Source organism: Malaclemys terrapin, chromosome 6 (assembly GCF_027887155.1).
Source record: "Malaclemys terrapin pileata isolate rMalTer1 chromosome 6, rMalTer1.hap1, whole genome shotgun sequence".
NCBI classification, from domain to species: Eukaryota; Metazoa; Chordata; order Testudines; family Emydidae; genus Malaclemys; species Malaclemys terrapin.
Window position 1 is genome coordinate 61,437,161 of NC_071510.1, and position 19,816 is coordinate 61,456,976.

Below are 19,816 nucleotides of genomic sequence, written 5' to 3' on the forward strand. Positions count from 1 at the left end.
TGGCAACTTTGATAAGAAGGTGAACAAAGTGGTCAGAGTTTTCTGGGATCAACTTGGTACAGTATCCCGTTTTCAATATCAGCAGTATATGCAACCCAGTTCACTTTGTGGAAATTCCAGTGCGGTTTTGGTGTTGATTCAATCAGCAAAATTCCAAAGCCAAAATGCAGAATGTGGTGTGCTACATAAAGAAAGTTTCCCAGTACCGTTTATGAAGCTTACAGAGGAACACCACTATTGTCTTTCATTAGAAAGCACAGGTCTGAGTTGTGTTCAGTGTTCCATCTGGCCAAGTGAAAAGTCTCTGATTGTTTGGGGTCAAAAATGAGGCCCAGTCTGTGAGTTTCTCACTAGCTGCATCATTTCTGCTATAAACCTGTTATAAGTAGTGGCTATTAAGGTCACCAAGGCACATGGCAGGATGGAGAAAAAATGGTAATGCGGGCTTTGGCCATTCAATATTTGGAGGTTTGTAGACATTCATGATGGTCAATTGTCTGATTCTTATTGCAGCAATAGAGATTCTTGTAGTCTTAGATTCCTCCAGGACTGAGACATCTATAAGACTGTGTCTGGTGTACCTGGCAAGGCCATACTTCCCATAATTCACAGTGGCAATTAGATCATAGCCCTGAATTTGGTATCTTGCAGCTTGCTCATTCTCTGCAGCATGAGTTTCTTATAGAGCTACAACATCAGTTTTATGCACTTTGAGAACTCTTTAAAGGCACTCACACTTGACATGTGACAAACCTTCTACATTAAGTTGTCAGACACATAGAACTTGTCCTACAGTTCTTCTGCGCTGCCCCAGACAAGATCTTTTAACACATTTCACATAACTAAAATTTGATGACATTCATTATGTAGAAGAGAGAGAGAGACACACACACATGCATGTGTGTACAATTAGTGCTCAATTTCTAAAAAAAGAAGAGCTGGAACACCCCCTTCCCTAGAAGGAGAGATGCATGATCAGCAGTCCAGCATTAACCTGTTTTTACTTTCAATATTCTTACTTTTCTCTATTTGTTGCTTTTCTTTTGTCCTCCCATCCCCCAATATTTATCCAGGAAAATGTGAAGTTAATTTTTTCACTGATTTTTCACTTATTTGTTCATAAACACTAATAAGTTCCTGAGAAAATTGAAACAAAATAAAAACTGGAAAGGAAGGGCCAGGATAACATGTAACAGGAGTACGATGTGAAGGCTGTCATTTTGGAAGCTGCACTGATGTCAATATAATGCCACTTTATATCAAATGAGGATCTGACCCATATATTTTTAGTTATTTCATAGCAGAACCCTATTAAATAGCTATAGAACTCTACTGGTTTAACATCTATTAAATTCTACAGTTCTTTTCCATATTGTGCTCCTCATACCTGGAGTCTTTGTGTAGAGGACAAGTCACTCTGTTCTCCTGACCCCATCCATGACTTTCTCAGGACCTCTGCTGCCACTACCTACTTTGGCCAAGCCTGTGCACCACTCCCCCCTGTATGGGAAGCAGATGACACAGATGAGAAGTTATTGTTGCTTCTACAATAGCATGAGTTTCTGCTGATTTTTCTGGCAGAAATACAATTGGCTGACCAAGTCAGCATCTTGCATAAAACAGCTGCTCCCTGACCCTATTTCCCTTCCATCATTCCCCACAGCTGTGCAAACCCAGTTGCGTGGAGTTGTCATAGAGAGGCTCTCTGTGGGCTCCCAGGGAGGGACATATCATGCTGTGGAGCCACTGCTCTCCCTGGTGTGGATTATGTGGCCTTTCTAACCACATTTCTCCCTTCAGCACATCGCACAGGGCCATCCTGCTCTTACCCTGATTTCAGTTCACTTACAATATATCTGAAATATGTCGAAAGCTTACAACTCCTAAATCACGGGCTTCATTCTATAGCCCTTATTTAGGCAAAATGTCCATTGACTTCTTGCCCAAGTAATGAGTTCAGGATCGGGCGCCCATAAGTTAACTATTTACCCAGCTTTTTCTTCCTGCCAGCAATGGTGTGATAAGGAATGGTTATCTACTCATCTAATGTCAAACTGCTTTTAAACATACTTGAAATACAGCTGAATTTTGAGAATTCCTCTGATGCGATTAACAGAAGGATCTTATCTTCTCTGTGTAGGAGTAATTACTTTGCTAGGCATTCAACAATGTTGTCTTGACAGAAATCATATTTACAGTTTGGGCTTTCCTTGTTGCAGTAAGATTAAGAAAAGGAACAAAAACATATCTATATTAAGATGTCTTTTTGCTCAGTGCTCTATTCTTGCATTTTAACACAGATCTCCCAACTTTAACGTCATCTTGGCCTGGCTGCACAAAAGAATGGCACCTGGAAAATCACTGCAATTCATACAGCCTGAATTAGGCACCTAAGCTTCTGTACAATGAATGGGGAGAGATAGGTGCCTTAGACTACAGTTCACAAAAGCTAGCATGCTAGGCAGGGAGCCTCCTAAACTAGCCACTTGAGCTACTTGAGCCAACCACAGAGGTGTGTGTTAAGCCCCACACTTATCAAGGAGATAGGCACCTATCTCTGCTAACAATTCACAGCCAGGAATCCTCTTTGGAGCTAGGCGCCTATGCCATTTCTGGAAGAAGAAGGAGCAGTATAAAATTAACATGCACATATTAAATGGATGAACAACTGGCTAACAAATAGGTCTCAAACTGTAATTGTAAATGGAGAAACATCATCAGGCAGGTTTGTTTCTAGTGGGGTTCCATGGGGGTCGGTTCTTGGCCCTATGCTATTTAACATTTTTATAAATGACCTGGAAGAAAGCATAAAATCATCACTGATAAAGTTTGCAGATGACACAAGCCTGGGGGAGTGGTAATTCAGAGTGATCTGCTTCACTTGGTAAAGAGGGCACAAGCAAACAATATGCATTTTAATGTAGCTCAGTGTAAATGTATACACCTAGGAACAAAGAATGTAGGCCATACTTATGATATGGGGGACTCTGTCCCGGGAAACAGTGACCGTGAAAAAGATTTGGGGGTCTTGGTAGATAACCAGCTGAACGTGAGCTCCCAGTGTAAGGCTGTGGCCAAAAGAGTTAACGTGACACTGGAATGCACAGACGGGAACCGTTTGAGTAGAGAAGTTATTTTATCTCAGTATTTGGCTCTGGTGCAACTGCTGCTGGAATATTAGGTCCAGTTCTTGTCCCCACAATTCAAGAAGGATGTCAATAACTTGGAGAGGATTCAGAGAAGAGCCACAAGAATGCTTAAACTATTAGAAAACATGCCTTAGAGCGACAGACTCAAAGGGTACGTTTACACTACAGTTAGGCACCTGCGGCTGGCCTATACCAGCTGACTTGGGCTCATGGGGCTTGGACTAAGGATCTGTTTAATTGCAGCATAAATATTCAGGCTTGGCTAGAGCCTATGCCAGGGGTAGGCAACCTATGGCACGTGTGCCAAAGGTGGCACACGAGCTGATTTTCAGTGGCACTCACACTGCCCAGGTCCTGGCCACTGGTCCGGGGGGCTCTGCATTTTAGTTTAATTTTAAATGAAGCTTCTTAAACATTTTAAAAACCTTATTTACTTTACATACAACAATAGTTTAGTTATATATTATAGACTTATAGAAAGAGACCTTCTAAAAACGTTAAAATGTATGACTGGCAGGCAAAACCTTAAATTAGAGTGAATAAATGAAGACTCAGCACATCACTTCTGAAAGGTTGCTGACCCCTGGCCTAGACTCTGGAACCTTCCCACCTTGCAGGGTCCTAGAGCCTGGGTTCTAGCCAAACCTGAATGTCTACATCGTAATTAAACAGTCCCTGAGCCCTGCAAGCCCCAGTTGGGTGGCACTAATTGCTATGTAGACATACCAAAAGAGCTCAATCTATTTAGCTTAACAAAGAGAAGGTTAAGGGGTGACTTGATTACAGTCTATAAATGTCTACATGGAGAACAAATATTTCATAATGGGCTCTTCAGTGCAGCAGATCCAATGTCTGGAAGTTGAAGCTAAACAAATTCAGACTGGAAATAAGGTGTACATGTTTGACACTGAGGGTAATTAACCATTGGACCAATTTACCAAGGATCATGGTGGAATCTCCATTACTTACAATTTTAAAATCAAGATTGGATGTTTTTCTAAAAGATCTGCTGTAGGAATTATTTTGGGGAAATTCTATAGCCTGTGTTATACAGAAGATCAGACTAGATGATCACAATGGTCCCTTTTGGCCTTGGCATTTAGGAGCTCCCTCATGAATTTTGGCTTAGTGGTTAGGGCACTTACTTGGGATGTGGGAGAACCCCATGTTCAAGTTCCCCCTCCATCTAAGAGGGAGATGGGATTTGAACAGAAATCTGCCATCTTGCAGTTGGATGCCCTAACAGTCGGGCTAGGGGATATTTTGATGTGGGGCTCCCTCACGCTCTCCTGTTGAAGCTGTTGTACTGTGGCTAACAAATAAAAAGAGTCACTGGAGCAGGGGTACTGAATTCTGGGTCTCCCAACACGGTGCTCTAGCCATCTCAAGTTATTAGGTGAGAGAGAGAGGTACAGATAGAGTATGAGAATCATGCTGACTCTTTAGCCTGAACTGGGAGGTGGGAGACCCAGAATTCAGTACCCCTGCTCCAGTGACTCTTTTTATTTGTTAGCCACAGTGCAACTTCAACAGGAGAAATTTAGGGTGCCCCACATCAGAATATCCCATAGCCCAGTGATTTGGGTACACACCTGAGAGGTGGTAGATCCTAGTTCACAATCCCATCTCCTCAGGTGGAGGCGCTACTTGACCTGGGCATCTCCCACATCCCAGGTGAGTACCCTAACCAGTGGTTAAAAGTTAGGAAGGAGCTCCTCCTCTCCCCATTTTGTGCAAAGCTCACCTATAGAGGCCTGATCCAGTAGGCAAGGTCTTGGTGCGATTACAGGATTAGGTCCTGCAGGCAGTTTATATGAAAGAATACCTATTTTGTCCCCAGTTTATGCATCGCCCTGAGTTTTAAGTGTCTGGATGCCTCATGTACGGCTTATGCTCAGAGGCAGTAACATAAGCACCTAGGGAACTCTTACTGTAAAAATTTAGGTGCTGAGCCAGTTTAGGCACCTACAGAGCAGGGCAACAGAGCAGGGGCAACAGAGCAGGGGTTTAGTGAATCTTAGTGGACTGATTCTGGGATTTAGGCATGTGAAGTGGCAGTTAGCCAGTACCTTTACCCTACAATAAAAAGTAGGCTAATGGGGCCAAATCCTCCTCATCATATTCACCTGCATAGGCCCAGCAAGTTAACTTATTAAGGTGAGCAGGATTCATCACTCAGTTTATCCATCCTCAGCAATTATTCTGCTTGGTGCAGAGCTGTCTTGTTTTAAATTTCCAGTGAAACGAAAGAAAATATATAACGTCTCTGTTCCTTTGGTTAGAAAATTACTCTAAGTACATATTCGGTTTAAATTATCGAGGGCTGGGGGTGGGGAAATTTTCTTGATACCAGAAAAATCCTTTTCCTTGTAATCTAACAGCTAGAAATTGAATGTGTTTGTATGTAACTTTAGATCCTAAAACAAATACCACAGCAAAGCCAATTTCTAGCAGTCCTTTTATTATATAAAAGTAAAAGGCAGAAAAACAGTTGTCATAAACAAGTAATTATTTTAATGCCATGCTTCTTATGGCCAGCTAGTAAATCCATCATTTCACTTATCTGGTTCTGAAATGTATTACTTGAGGCGGCTGTTGTAACATGGGTCAGTTGAGATCTGGAAGATGGAAATTATTCTTGAAGACATTAAGGTCCATACCATACAATTGAAGACCTCAAGAAAATATGCAATTTTGTTATTGTTTTTTGTTGTTGTTTTTTTAATTACAGATCTAGGTTGTTTAATCTTTGATATTTTTCATCTTATTCTGCTCCAGTTATTTTTTAATTTCCCAAACAATAATTTGATATAAAAAGTGAATGGAGCTAAAGATTCAATGCAGTACAGTAGAATTATTGTTGAAAGGGAAAGGACAGCAACCCTGTGGATCTATTCATGGGGCACAGATACAGTAAAAGTACTGTTAGGAAACATTTGCACACTAGTTAGATCAAGACAAGAGGAGATGGTCTTGCATCCCCCCCAAATGAATTCAGGTTATAGTTTAGCTCCTTCCCAGGACTTTAAAGGTTATGTTTTATAGCCAGATTTAAGACCCTTGAGAAGTCTCCATGTGCTGCACTGAATTGCACTTCATTCACTGTAAAGAGACTCCACTGTGGTTTGCATCCCTCCCACGTCCCAAGTAGTGCTTTGTTTCAAACTGGAGACCAACTGATTGAAGTGGGATTGAGGACTCTGAACGTCAATCCTGTCTGTGAGTATCAGGTTTTGACCATATAGCCTCTAGGTTTTAGCGGCAGCAGTCAGAGAAGGAACAGGCTGAAATCAGCAAAAGGGGGATGGGGAATCTTTTGCTTTTATTCCCCCCGCTCCTTCTCTTGCTGTCACAAAGGCACTGGTAAAAGAGTCTCAGAGCTCCAAGCGAGCGGATTTACACGTGGCTTCCACTACAGTTTCATCTCATAATCGAAATCCAAACGGTTTAAAATGATAGCTGTCTAACTGGATCGTAATGCAGCGGGATTTGGAAAATCAGAGAGGTGGGACACAGCTTTCTTTAGTGATATGCTATGAAAAGGTAAGCAATTGTAAATCAGTGTATTACTGGTTGGATTGTGCCAGTAGAAATATCCTCTTCATATAACGACTCTGTGAAATAAAATAAATAAATAAAATTTAATATTCAAAATAACAAATACATCCTGCGAAAGAAGACCCCACCCCGCCCTCTCTAGAAAAGCAACGTGTCTCCCATTTCAACGATATCCATAAAGAAAACAAGACAGCTTAATTGTTTGTTTCTCTAAGGGAAGGAGCTAAACCTGGAATTAATTTGGTTCAGCCTGTGAAACAATCCGTTTGCTCTGCCTAATTCCGGCAATTAAAGAAGTTTTCCCAGACACAATTAACATGTAAATCAACCGCGGAGTGTGGGGCTGGGGCTGTTGCTGGAGCCAAGAGTGAAAGGCAGGCTACACCGTTCCTTCACCGCACCCGAGCCTGGGGGCGCTAGTGCTACCACTCGCCGGAGTAGCAGCATTGACTGGCAGCGGTAGCAGCAGGGTTGCTGGGCGGGGGGGTGGGAAACCGGAGGATTAATTTATTAGCTCTGTTCTTGCTTTTCACTGGCTCTGAGACACGGACGGATTAACCCAGCCAGCAGCTAACAAACTGGGATTGGTGGGGTGGGGAAGACAACTGGGACCTGATCTGCCAAACACGACTAGCCCTATTTCCCTAGAGGGCTATCGGACGGATGGCATCGTGGTACCGCAGATTAGTGCCCTCCGTGAATGTATAATGTCAGTAACATGCGATTAGGAGGTTACACAATAGAATGGAATACTTCTCCATATAACATGCGTTGTGGAAACTGTATAGCGGTAGCTGGAGATATACGTAGCATGCGTCTATCTGTACAGAGCAGAGACTGGAGCGGGAGGAGCTGTGTCTGTGTATCTGCGCACACAAACTGAACTCGCAGCTGAGAAGTGCGCCACAGTACCATGCTAGCATGACAGGAGGCAGGGGAGCTCCCGCTGTGCTAATACGTGCGCAACTCAGACGTCCGATCCTGCTGCCATTGAAGTTAGTGGGAGTTTTGCCGTCGCCTTCAGAGGAAGCCAGATCAGGCAGCAACTTTGCAAATTTAATCAAGCCTCGCATTGTTTGCCCAGGCGAATTAGTGCAGCGGCCCCTTCTGGCACACCGGGAAAACAGCAAGAGCCAGCTCGGAGACGTCTTTCTCCCAAGGCTAAACCCCTCTAGGTAGAGCTATTGTGTGCGTGTGTTCTTAATCATATCATCTGAGATACACTGTACACACAGACTGTACTTACAATATAGGCATATGCTGTGTAACTTGTGTACATACGCAGTGGCACTTAGGTTTCAGAGGTGCAAGTTAGACCACCTGAGGCTTCTGATTTGTTTTTGACTCCGGGCACTTTTTCATTGTCATCTTTTCAGCTCTCTCCTGCAGACCTTGATATACAAGTATAGCTCCCTGCTCTTTTGCTGCTGCTTTCTCTTAAAACGAAACATTGCTACTGGTATGGGAAACAGTTTTAGTGGACCCGGAACAATCTCGGTGGTGGAAAATTTCGATTGCCAGCATTTTCAACATTTATGGTTGCCTCACTCAGTACAAATCTGACGTAGACATAAGCATATACATATGGGGTAGAAATAAGGATATGCCTTGGGAATGGAGAGGAGTGAGGATGTATTGGCCTTTGGCAAGTTTCCTTTAAAAAAAAGTCTTTTTTTTAACGCGGGCGATGGATGGAGGCTGTGTCTTGGCAAGTTAATGTTTGTAGAAGAAAGGTTATCCCTTTTCCTCTCTTCATGCACCTGTATAAAATAAATATTTAAAATGTGCGTGTGTAGGTATTTTTATTGGGGATTTTTTATTGGCACTACATTCACTTTATTAAGGATTTAAATAAAAATTTTCTCATTGCATATAAATACAAAAATTCAATCACAGTGTTCAGACTATCATAGTTCTGTTAGTTTATTCTTGGCATATATTTTTCTTTCAAGAGCTGTTATATCTACTTATTTGTATAAGAATACTATGTACTGAACAGTTATTTTACATATATTTACATATCTTATAGTCAATTCGCTTTGTGTGTAGGATGTTCATTGCTCTAGGATTTGAGCACTGGAACAGTTCTCAGAATTAGAAAGTCTTAATTCACTTACCCTCATCCTTTAAAACTTTTTCATTTAAGAAAATCGATGAGCAAATCCTTTCTTGTATCTCGTCTCCTGGAGCACTTCTTCCTTGCCCTTTTCTGCGTCAAGAATCAGTAATACTTCTCTCATCACTGCTTTATCCCCAGTCCTGATTACAAACACAGTACTGTACATAAATGCTGTATATGGGGTAAGGGCTTTTCCAGCTCTTCACTTTCGTTACCTTCTTGTTTGTATATGTCGGGGGGAGGGGGAATATCCACTTGGAAACTCGCCATGCTCTCACCCTATCCGCTACCCATTGCACATGCTCATCCTTGTTCGGTACAGCAAGGGACTGGAGAAGAAGGGTGGGTGAAGAAGAAGTGAGTCCATCTGGAGAGATCCAGTCCGGGATTTGACTCCACCCGCAGCGAAGCTGCCTTCCTTTGAGAGAGGAGTTGGGACTCGGAGACTAGCAGTGGGAAGAGAGGCAGGGCAAAGGGAGAGAGGTTGCTCTGAACTCCTCTACAAACACAGTTCAATGACCAGGAGCTTTGGGCTAAAGCAACCGCGCTTTCCTGCCGTGGCACACAGAGTGCCGCCTGCCTAGGAGTTTTCCTGAAGCAGCCTCTACACCTGGCGCACTTTTGGTAGAAAGGGAGCAGGACAAGACCCTGAAATGACTTATCTCCTAAGATTCGACTGAAGGGGACTTCCTGGAGTGGGATCCTAGTGGAATTTGGGTTTGGAGAGGAGTTGCTAAACCTTTTTTCCTCTTCCCCCTTTTCTCTCCCGTCATTGGAAATGAGCAAATTGCATTTGCATTCCAGAAAGTAGCAATATTAAACATCCCATCCCCCAAAGAAGCACACATGTAGTAATGACAAAGGATTGCAAAGGAGAGAGTGGATCCAGTTTCCCAGAGAGATCCCCTTAAATGGATTACTAAATGGGACACCACATCAGCTAGTTCTGTCCTCTAGCTGCCTAGATACATGCACCGAAAAGGTACAGTACTCCCCGCTCCATATCTATATCTAATCCTTTGGGTTGCTTGCAAAGGAAGGCTCCTCCTGGCTTGCACTGGCGGGTCCGGGAGAAGCATGTTCGGTGTGTGGTTAAGGTTGGCTGCTGGTTTCTAGCTCGGCAGCGCTTCGGGAAGGCGGGGGAGAGCCGCCCGCCCTAGCACACGTTGTGCGGCTGCCCCTGCCCGGTCAGCTTGCGGCTTGGGCTGCCTTTTTTATCAGTCTAGCTGCTCAGCCCGCTGGCACACCGGGGCGTCCCTATGGGGCTCGGGCGCTAGCGGGGCTGAAGGCGTTTGTCCTCGCGCCTCACTCAGCCCCGCTTGTTCGCAGCGGACGCGGAGCCGGGCTGCTTTGCCCCGCTGTTGGGCGTGCGCGCTGCTGCGGTGCGGGGCGCCCCGTATGAGAGATCCAAAGCGGGCCGGGAGCGGGCTCTGGGGCTCCCAGCCCCCGCCTTTAGCTGCTCATCCCGGGGCTGCAGAGCGTCACGGGGGGAGCTGGCGAGTCTTTGTTATGGGGACAATGTGAGCGCCTTGCACGTGCGTAATCCCTGGGCGCTGCTCTTTAACCCGGGTATTGACGCTGTTGTTATTGACAGGGGCGCTGGGTGTGGAACAAAGGAGCCTCCTGCCAGCTGGGAGCCCCACACGCTCTGCCCCGCGCCCCCCGTGCCCATGCTGGTCCCTGGGTGTGGATGTGCGCTGCTGCCTGGCTGGCTTTGTTCGCTAGCATGGGGCTGGCGCTCCGGGCTGATCTCCCCCTCCCAGCCGCGGGCTCCTGTCATTGCTTTGCCAGCAGGGAGCGGGGGAGGCTCTGGCTCTGGCGCTGTCCCCCGCACTCCTAGCTGGGGTGTGTGTTTGTGTCGGGAGCCACCACGGGCTGACTCCCCGCAGCGCCAGTCGGCTCCGAGCGAAGGTGGCTCTCAGGCAGGACTGTTCCCCGCCCCCTCTCGCCGCTGCTGTCAGCTCCTCTGGCACTGGGGTGGGGGCGGCTCAGGCACTCCCTCCCCATGGTCCTGCCAGCCACACTGGAAGGGCCACGGGGCTGATCCGCTCTTGCCAACTGTCCGCACTGACCCGAGCATGAAGGAGCCACAACATGGTCCTTTAGGAAACCAAAGCCCTCGCCCTTTCCCTCCTCTGAGCGCCCTTGCCCTGCTGCTCCCCCAGTGTGTGTGTCCCCCCCACCACCCTTCAGACCCCGGGGAACCAGGCAACCCCATGGCAAAGTTTGTCTAAAAGGAAATAACAGGCCTGGATCGCACAATGGAGTGTTTGTTCCGAGCTCCCTCCTAAAAGTGCTGCCTGGGTGAAAAATACAAGGCGGGGGAAAGGGAAGGGGAGGCGAGGGGGGCTCCCTGCTGTAGGGAGTAAGAAGGAACCGTCCTGGGATGGCGATAAGCCCCCTCGCCCTCCGGACTATTTCAGACAGAGAGTGTTAGATCTGAAAGGGCCAGAGGACTTTCCGCCACTCTCACCACCGAAATCCCAGCCAGCAGCAGGGGGCGGAGGGGGATGATAGTGGCAGGGAGGATGCTGCTGGTGGGAGGGATTTTGTGTGTGTGTGTGTGTGTGTGCAGGAGCATGAAAAGCTCTCAGTTGAGAGTAATGTGCATTAAGTGCTCTGGCTGTGAATTTGCATGAGCGAAAGTGGGAGCCTGAGCCTGCAAATCCCCATGAGTTGTTTTCCTGCCTGCTGGTGTATTGGAAAAGTGGAGCAGAACTGAGACTGCCTGGGGGAAGGGGGAAAGTTGAGAGCTGGTGGCTGCTGGCCTCCTACAAGCAATTACAGAAGTAACAATTATTAGATAAATCAGTCTGGGTCAGGGGATTGTTGGCTCCGGGGACAGTGAAGCCATTTGGGGCATTCTCGTGGCCCGGGAAATGTTAGTGAAAGTTTGAAAGTGTGAAAAGGCATCTGGTTTGGGCTGCACGGAGCGCTCTGTGCCAAAGATTTTTGCTTTACTTCCAACTAGCTTTGCTTGTGATGAGAGGAGGGGAAACTGGTGCTGATGACTGACATCCAGAGGAAGGGTTAAATGTAAAAACCACAGCTTTCCCTGTTCCTTTGAAGCTAGGCTCCCAGCAGCTTTGACAAAGTTAAGGCAGTAGGGCTTTTTTTAACCATAGTCAAAGAATCTCATGAGTGACTATTTAATGGCTAGTTGTAATATAGTAATTATTGGGTTCTTCCTACATGTCTGGTTGACCACTTGTTTAGAAGGAAATTTGTTCTTCTCTTTTCTTCTTTCCTAAGATAATTAGCTGGTCTTTAAGTATGTTTGTAAACCTACATACTTATGCCAATGTTTATGCATTTTCAGACCTCTTTAAATTGAGGCAGAATGAAGATCATGAAGTTCATTGCAGATACAGAAATAGTGGCTTTAATTAACTTGGCTATATATAAAAAATGCAAATTCCTAATGGGGGGGCATGTTTGGGTCTGTAAATACATAACAGGAGAGTTAAATCATCCCAAACACTTTCTATCTCTGGTCTACATATAGTATGGTATTATTTGAAATACACCCTGATAACTCCTGCTTAATATAAACCAGAACTAACGTTAATTATTAACCCAACCTTAAATATAGGGGCAAAATCTTGTCTCCAGCTATTATCCTGTCTTTGTAAAAACAATTTCAATAACTGTGAGTTTGGTTTACACATTCTTATTTACTTTGGGCCCCATCCCGCAATCATTCCTCATGCGAGTAATCTTTACTCACAGGAGTAAATTCATTTACTTCAATAGGACTCTTCCAGTGAGTAAAAATTACTTGCAGAAGGAACGCTTGCAGGATCAGGCCCTTTATGCAGCTCTTGCCCAGATTATTCGACTGGTTTAAGATGTGCATAAATATTACTGTTTTTAGAGATTGGTTTGTGGATTTCAGAAAAAATAATGAAAAAGACAAATGACCTTGTTTTGGTTAATGGGGCTGGCCAGCATATTTTGAAGAAAAGTGGGCCATTGCCAGCAAGCCCTTCCTTACAGTAGTAGTCCCACAGGACTTTGAATGGAACTACTGGCATGAGTAATAAAATAAAAACCCCAAACCACCTACAGTGCCAATGTGTTTCTCTGTTTATAGTTTTCTTTAGAATATAAAACATCCAATTTTTATATTGGTAACCATTTATAAAAGACCCAAAGACAATAAGACAAAGGGCGTATTCTTCTTGTATAAACCCTAAATATAAAAAATATGGGTGCAATTCTATACTCCTTGTTCAGGAAAATCTTCCACTGACTTCAATGGAAGTTTAGTCAAGGGACTGCAGGATCCAGCCTTACCTCTGTAAATGATAAACTGATGTTTTTTTAAGAATAATTAATTTCATGCAATACAAGATATTTGCTACATTTGCTTTTCATATAATAGGAGTCAAAGAAGATATGAAACATGAGTGAATAGTTTGAGTGAAAAGAATCATATGCTCACAGATGTTTTGCATATTCTCAATTAGTTTACATTAGAACTGTATATTTTTCTTATGGTGGCAAAATCTACTTTATCAGCTAAACCAATACTCCTAAAAGAGGGGGATAATTGGGCTAAAATTTACTAGGAACATGTGTATTTAACATGTCTTAACTACTTGAAGATAAAAGTAGATGGTAGCTATGGCCCCTTTTTTAATGTTTGTAATTTGAGGAGGGCAGCTATTGCAATTGGAGTCAGAAGAAATAGGTAGCAGAGGGTATAGATAAGGAACTGCTTTCATTGATTCATTGATTTTTTAAAAAGGAGCAAATTAATGACCTGTGATAAATCCAAAATAGAACTGTTCGCATTAAAAAGGAAATAGGTGATTGTGAACCTGTTTGTGTGTGTGTTTTTGTAAGGAAAGGGGAAATTTGTCATCTTGTTTTGAAGAGCGAGAAGAGCCATACATAAATACATCTGAAAGGAGTTCACACGGTTTACAGAGGGAAGACATAAAATGTTTTAGGATTAAATTGGCCTGAGATAACACGTGGGTTGCAACCTACTTGTTTGCAGGAACACATTGTTATGCTACCCAAACAAATGTTTTGTGTATAGTACATGGCTACCATACATGATAATAAAATGCTCAAAACAAACTACAGAGTAAAATCTGGAAAGTAATATTCATTCTGATATATTTTTATATATTTTGGCAAACCATATGTAGGGAGAAAGGCTAATGATACTAAAATAGAAATCTTATATTCCTAAATAGGTACAGATGCTGCTTTCTTTTACCTTTTTTTTTTCCATGTGACTTCACTAGTAATGTCAATTCCAGAGCCGGATCTTCAAAAGCTGACTCACGTGAATAATCCTTACTCCTCTGAGTAGTTTCATTAAAGTAAAATGGGATCATGTAAGCAGGGATTACTCTGGTGAGCAAGAGTTTGCAGGATTAAGTCCCTACACTGGAAATTCTATCCTATGGTAAGAAATGGTCCATAGTCAGGGCCTGATATAGTGAGGTGCTGAGCACATCCTTGCAGTATGAAACCCTTAATGGTAATATGGCCCTAAAGCTCTGTATCAGTGGTCTGATTTGAGTGAGGTCAGAGTCAGGTCCGTAATAAATTGTGCTGAACTCCATGTCTTTTAATTCCCTCTTACATCTACCAGCACACCTGGTGATTCTTAAAGCATTTTACAACCATTAACCAATTGTCCTCCATAGCATTACAATGAGGTGGGTAAGGAATATATGGAGATCACTTTGACAGTGAAATGTGGCCACCTCTGGTACAGAGTGGAATTGTTGTTCAATAGCACACAGCAGCAGTACACAACTGTTAGGATAGGAAGCAGAGAAAATTGGATCCTGATCTGTGAACTCTTAGGCTGGTGAGTAACTTTACTTGATCTCAGTGAGGCCACACATATGAATAAAGTCACTCGGTAGTCAGTAGGCAGACCCGGGGCAAAATCTAGACCACCAGACACTTTTGAATAGACCACAAAATCTTTTTACAGTATTTATTTACTATTATCATCATTGTTGTTCTTTTTGTATTACTTTCTCTGGAGTCTGGACCTTGACTATACCTTGATCAAGAAATTTGGACCTTGACAACAAATAATTGATTAACCCAAGGTGTTTGCAGCATTGGGCAAGCAGAACTTAATTTCCAGTTGGAATTTGGTCTGGCACCAGAATTAACATCTCTCCTTTTCTTATGATGCACAAATCTATTTTACCAACTAAATCAATATTCCAGATGGTGGAAATAATTGAGCACTGAAATTTACATTTTTGGGGATATTTAATTATCACAAGTGGTCAAGAACTTGGCTTAGGGCTCATCCAAAGAGTGGCACTGGTAGATGTATAGTGCCTCCAAGCACAAAGCTGGGATATTGATATAGCACTTAGAGGGAAGAGTGCCCCTTACTGAATTGCCATTTATGGCAGATCCTAAATTTCTTCTGAAGATCTCCAAACCACAAACTGATCTTGCCTGTCGCTTTTTAGCAATAGTGAGTTCTGAAAGGGTCAAAGCAACAGGGGAAATGAAAATAATTTTAAAAGTGAAGACGTATAGCTAAGAAATCAATCGTTCAGAAAGTCATAGTTTATTTTAAAAATATATCCATAGAAGGACTCATTATTTTTTACATTTCAGAAGCAGAAAAGCTGCTAATGGTTAATGAAGGGGCCACAGGAAATAGAGAAGGGAAGAGACACATAGGAAATATCCCACTTCCTCCCCCAACACAAAATCAGCACATTTTTGGCTTTTGTGCACCAGATGAACAGAAATAAGGCTGCCAACCTAATGTTTTTTGAAATTTAGAGTTTGACTCAAGCCATAATTTTACAATTTGAAATAGATATCACTTTATGAAAACAACTTTTAAAAAGCAAGAACAACTAGAAAAGAACCACAACATCCCATAATTCAACTGTAAAACCCCATGAAAGTTCAGTCTTCCAGGGCCTTCCACAGTTTGGAATTATAGTTATTTATCAGCTAAAAAGAGGGGTAGGTAATGCGGTGTGTGAAATACAGAGATATTCTTGTATGAAAGGATATTTTTTGGTTCCCAAAATATATCTGTAGTGGTTGAAACAGAGATGTAAAATGAAATAGATAAACTAGCTATTAACAGAACTGCCAGTTGCTGTATCTCAAGAGTGAAGACATATGGTAATTCACTGCATTCATGATGACCTTTTTTTTTTTTTTAAGTATTGTTAGTAATAGCTATTTCTATATACAGTATTTTAGAGCAGATACTTGGAATGTTTAATATGCTGCCTTCTCCTATTTCTTTTCTGTGGTTATCAAACAAAACTGCTACTGAGGGGATTTCTGCAAAAATATTTGTTAAATGTTCATGCCATATTGAAATTAATAGGATTTTTGCCTGCATGAAGGATTGCAAAATTGGGCCCTTAGTGGTAGGTTAAGAAGAAAGTATGTTCCAATACATCTGTGGTTTCTATATCTAATTGCCTTCAGTGGAAACCAAATGTTTATGGAAGCAGAAAGAAGTGAAGAGTGTTTTTGTTATGGGGTTTTTAGGGTAGCCTGATACCAATGAATAGAGGGTATGTATCAGAAGTTTTCCTGGAGGGGATAGTGACTTACTTATTTATTATGCATTTTTATAAGTGTTCCAGGCCTTTCATCAATGTTGTAGTAACCACTAGCCTCCAGGAGTGAAAATGAGTGTCCTGATGTTGCTGATGAAAAGGAATATACCTCTTATGAATCCCAAACACAATGCGGAAAACTGTATCCCAACATATTCCCGACCCCAGCAAACATTACCCCCACTTCTTATACCCAGCTATGCAGCCTCAATTGGATGATTCCAATATTAGATATGCTTGCATTTGGCTTTGAAATGTCCAGGTAGGAAATTGTCTGTATTGTTCCCTTCATCGTTCTGGTGGATTTTTATCTGTCACTTGTATGGGAGAAACCCGTCTTTTCAGTGTGATATAAATTAGCATCTAAACAATGTTTTGGACTTAAAAGAACAAAAGCCCAGTTTTGTTGATGCCTATCAAAATCTACTTTTTATTGGTAGTCTGAGATGGATTCTATGCTAATTTCTCCTGCTTTCTTGAATTATGGCCTACCTAGACACTGTCGCTGGGATCTTCATCTATTAATCATGGAAGCTGCTTTCTTATTCGGTTGCCATAGTTTCAGTGTCTCAGATAGTGTTGGGGTGCCTTGGGAAAGGCTTGAGATATACTAGGACTTGCAAACCTTGCCATTATTTTGGCACTAGTAGAGCTCTAAAAGAATAGAAAACAGCTTCCAACATAATTCAGTGTTGGATTAAAAGAGGCAACTCCTAGATATGTCTCTCTGGACCTTTTTATGTGAACATCCAGCTGATTTTTTAATCTCAAGATTTGCTTCTTGCTAAGTCTTGCTGGTAAAAATGTACAGTTCAGAGACTAATGGCTACTTTTATCTATTGCAAGAGCAGGAAAGGCTTTTCATTAGGACTGTTGATAAATGGTTGGGTAAATTAGGGCATTTAGGGTTTACTAAGCAGTCCAGGTAATCTGTTTTAGAATCTCTTGGGCCTAGGTACATGACATCATGTTTTTGACAGAGTAAACATTTGTTTAGTTTCTATTATTAGCTTTATTTAACCCTTCCTTTTTGGGGAGGGAGGTCTCCATTCACAGTGAGGAACATTGTACTGGCTACAGTGGCCATTTGAGTTATTCAGCAGGGAAAAAAGGAAGTAAACTTTTGGCATTCAGAACTAGTTCTCTTTCAGCACTGTATGAGAACAAACATTTACTTTTCTTTAAGGTTGTAGTATCTGTTTTTAATTATAATATTAAATCATTTGTAGCTTTGTATAGGCAGAAGTAGAAGCAGATACTAGTAGCTCACCTGTAAAATGGTGTCTTGTTTGATAGTGGGGGGAAAAGTGGTAGACTAGTAAACTGGTATAGTAAGAAACACTAACTATAGCACAATATGCATTTCTCACTCTAATTAATTATTTGTGTCTGTCATATACGATGTAAAATACTGCACAGCTTTCTTTTGGTAAGAAAATTATGGATCTGCCTGTCTTCCCATTGAAGCAAAATTCCCATTGACTTCAGCGTGAGAAGGAATGAACCATTCGTTTTTAGCAGATTCTTAAATCCCATTTTCTGTTCGATTTTATTTCCAGTTTCTCAAACAGGAATCAAGTGTTTCCCTCCAGTTTTAATAATGCAATTTGATTCCCATATAGATAAACTTGACCAGTATTTTCCCTTCAAAAAAGAAACCTGTAAAATTCATATCAAGCAAGGCATCATACTAAAAGCTGTGCAGTGAGATTAAAGAAAGCTTGACTTCATTATAAATGGAACTAATCTGAAAAATTAGCCCCTTTTTACTGTAAAATGGCTAGCTTCATTCAAGGATGAGCTTCAGAGCTTCAGTTTGGGATTTCACTACACCAGCTTATCAGTTTTCCAAAAAGATCAATAGTTTTAGTACATGTGCCTACTATACATAACCCTCCTTCATGAATTATACCAAATGACTGATTTCAAAGTCCAACAATTTAAAGTAAATTAGAGGGGATAACAAGGCTTTAATTGCTGTTAGCTTCCGCAGATTTCTGGGCCCAGAAATCCATATAGTGAAGTTTTGTACTTTCATGTGACACAGAAGTTTTTGATCCTGTGATAACAACAAGGAGTCTGGTGGCACCTTAAAGACTAACAGATTTATTTGGGCATAAGCTTTCGTGAGTTAAAACCTCACTTCTTCGGATGCATCCGAAGAAGTGAGGTTTTAACTCACGAAAGCTTATGCCCAAATAAATCTGTTAGTCTTTAAGGTGCCACCAGACTCCTTGTTGTTTTTGTAGATACAGACTAACACGGCTACTCCCTGATACTTGATCCTGTGATGTGACTTTCCCCTAGGCTGAAATTAGCCCCCCAAATCTTTTCCATTAAACAGAGAAAACATGTGTTAGTATATCCAGCATTGTGGTAGCTTGATGATTTAACACTTTAAACGGATATGCCCTGGTCACTTTACATTTCCCTTATGGATGGGAGTAGGTGGTTTCAAAAGCAAACTGATATTAATGAAAAAATACTTCAGTTCAAAGGCAGTAAAGACAGTTTGCACTAGTTGTGCTTTCTGCCACCAGAACTTGTAGTACTCCAGTTAGTCTCAGGTTAGACAAGGTATTGTTCATGCAGCTTTAAGGAAAGACAGCAGCTCTTTTGTGGGGATGATAGTCATATATAATTTGGAGTTTAAATAACCTTAATTAACAATTTTTGATTACATATTTTTGTGCCTCCAAGGCATAGTCATATCTGAAGTTATGTTACTTCAAAGCATTGTTTTAAGCAGCAAGTTAACTTCAGTTGTATTGTCTTTGTATGTACATTGTGCCCAGTCCTGTTCCTATTGAAGTCAGAGGCAAAACTCCTCAGGATTGGTCCCTGAGTATATTTTCAATTTATTAAAATATACGGTTGATTTGAGGTTGGGCAACTAAAGAATGTGTATACATCTCTTCGTAGCGAAACTGTAATATTGTAACATTGAATCCAAGGATCTCATCAAGCAAAGAAAACACACTTCATGAAGAGAATTAAAGTATAATATTTCCTAATTTCAACAACATTATGCAGCATGTTCTGCCACCCTTATTCATATTGAGAAGTCTCTTACTCTGTGAGTAGTCCTAATGGGCTAAATTCTGATTTGGACTGTGGCCCTGTGCAGAGGCTTAAGAAGAAGTAACTTCGCCCCACTTCTTCTCCACAACTACATAAGAACGGCCATACTGGATCAGACTGTTGGTCCATCTAGTCCAGTATCCTGTTTTCTGACAGTGGTCAATGCCAGGTGCTTCAGAGGGAATGAACAGAACAGGCAATCATCAAGTGATCCATCCCGTCGTCCACTCCCAGCTTCTGGCAAACAGGCTAGGGACACTCAGAGCATGGTGTTGCATCTCTGCCCATCCTGGCTAATAGTCATTGATGGACCTATCCTCCAT

The 19,816-nt window shown here is 42.2% G+C and overlaps 1 protein-coding gene and 1 long non-coding RNA gene across 5 annotated transcripts in view; one reads left to right on the plus strand and one right to left on the minus strand.

Moving 5' to 3' along the window:
• Window positions 1-5,590: 5,590 nt before the first annotated feature.
• LOC128839084 (uncharacterized) lies at window positions 5,591-8,917 on the minus strand. Its single transcript, XR_008445371.1, has 2 exons — window positions 8,825-8,917; window positions 5,591-6,763 (listed from the first exon to the last, which is right to left on the minus strand). It is a non-coding gene; the product is annotated as an uncharacterized LOC128839084 (long non-coding RNA).
• Window positions 8,842-19,816, plus strand: part of SEMA6A (semaphorin 6A) — a 138,899-nt gene continuing 127,924 nt past the window's right edge. For 2 of the 4 annotated variants that reach the window (XM_054031762.1, XM_054031763.1), the window contains exon 1: window positions 9,719-9,808. The gene's annotated coding sequence lies outside the window, so the exon portion shown is untranslated. Of the gene's footprint in view, window positions 9,809-19,816 lie in introns of all 4 variants that reach the window. The other 2 variants (XM_054031761.1, XM_054031759.1) reach the window with 2 other exon arrangements.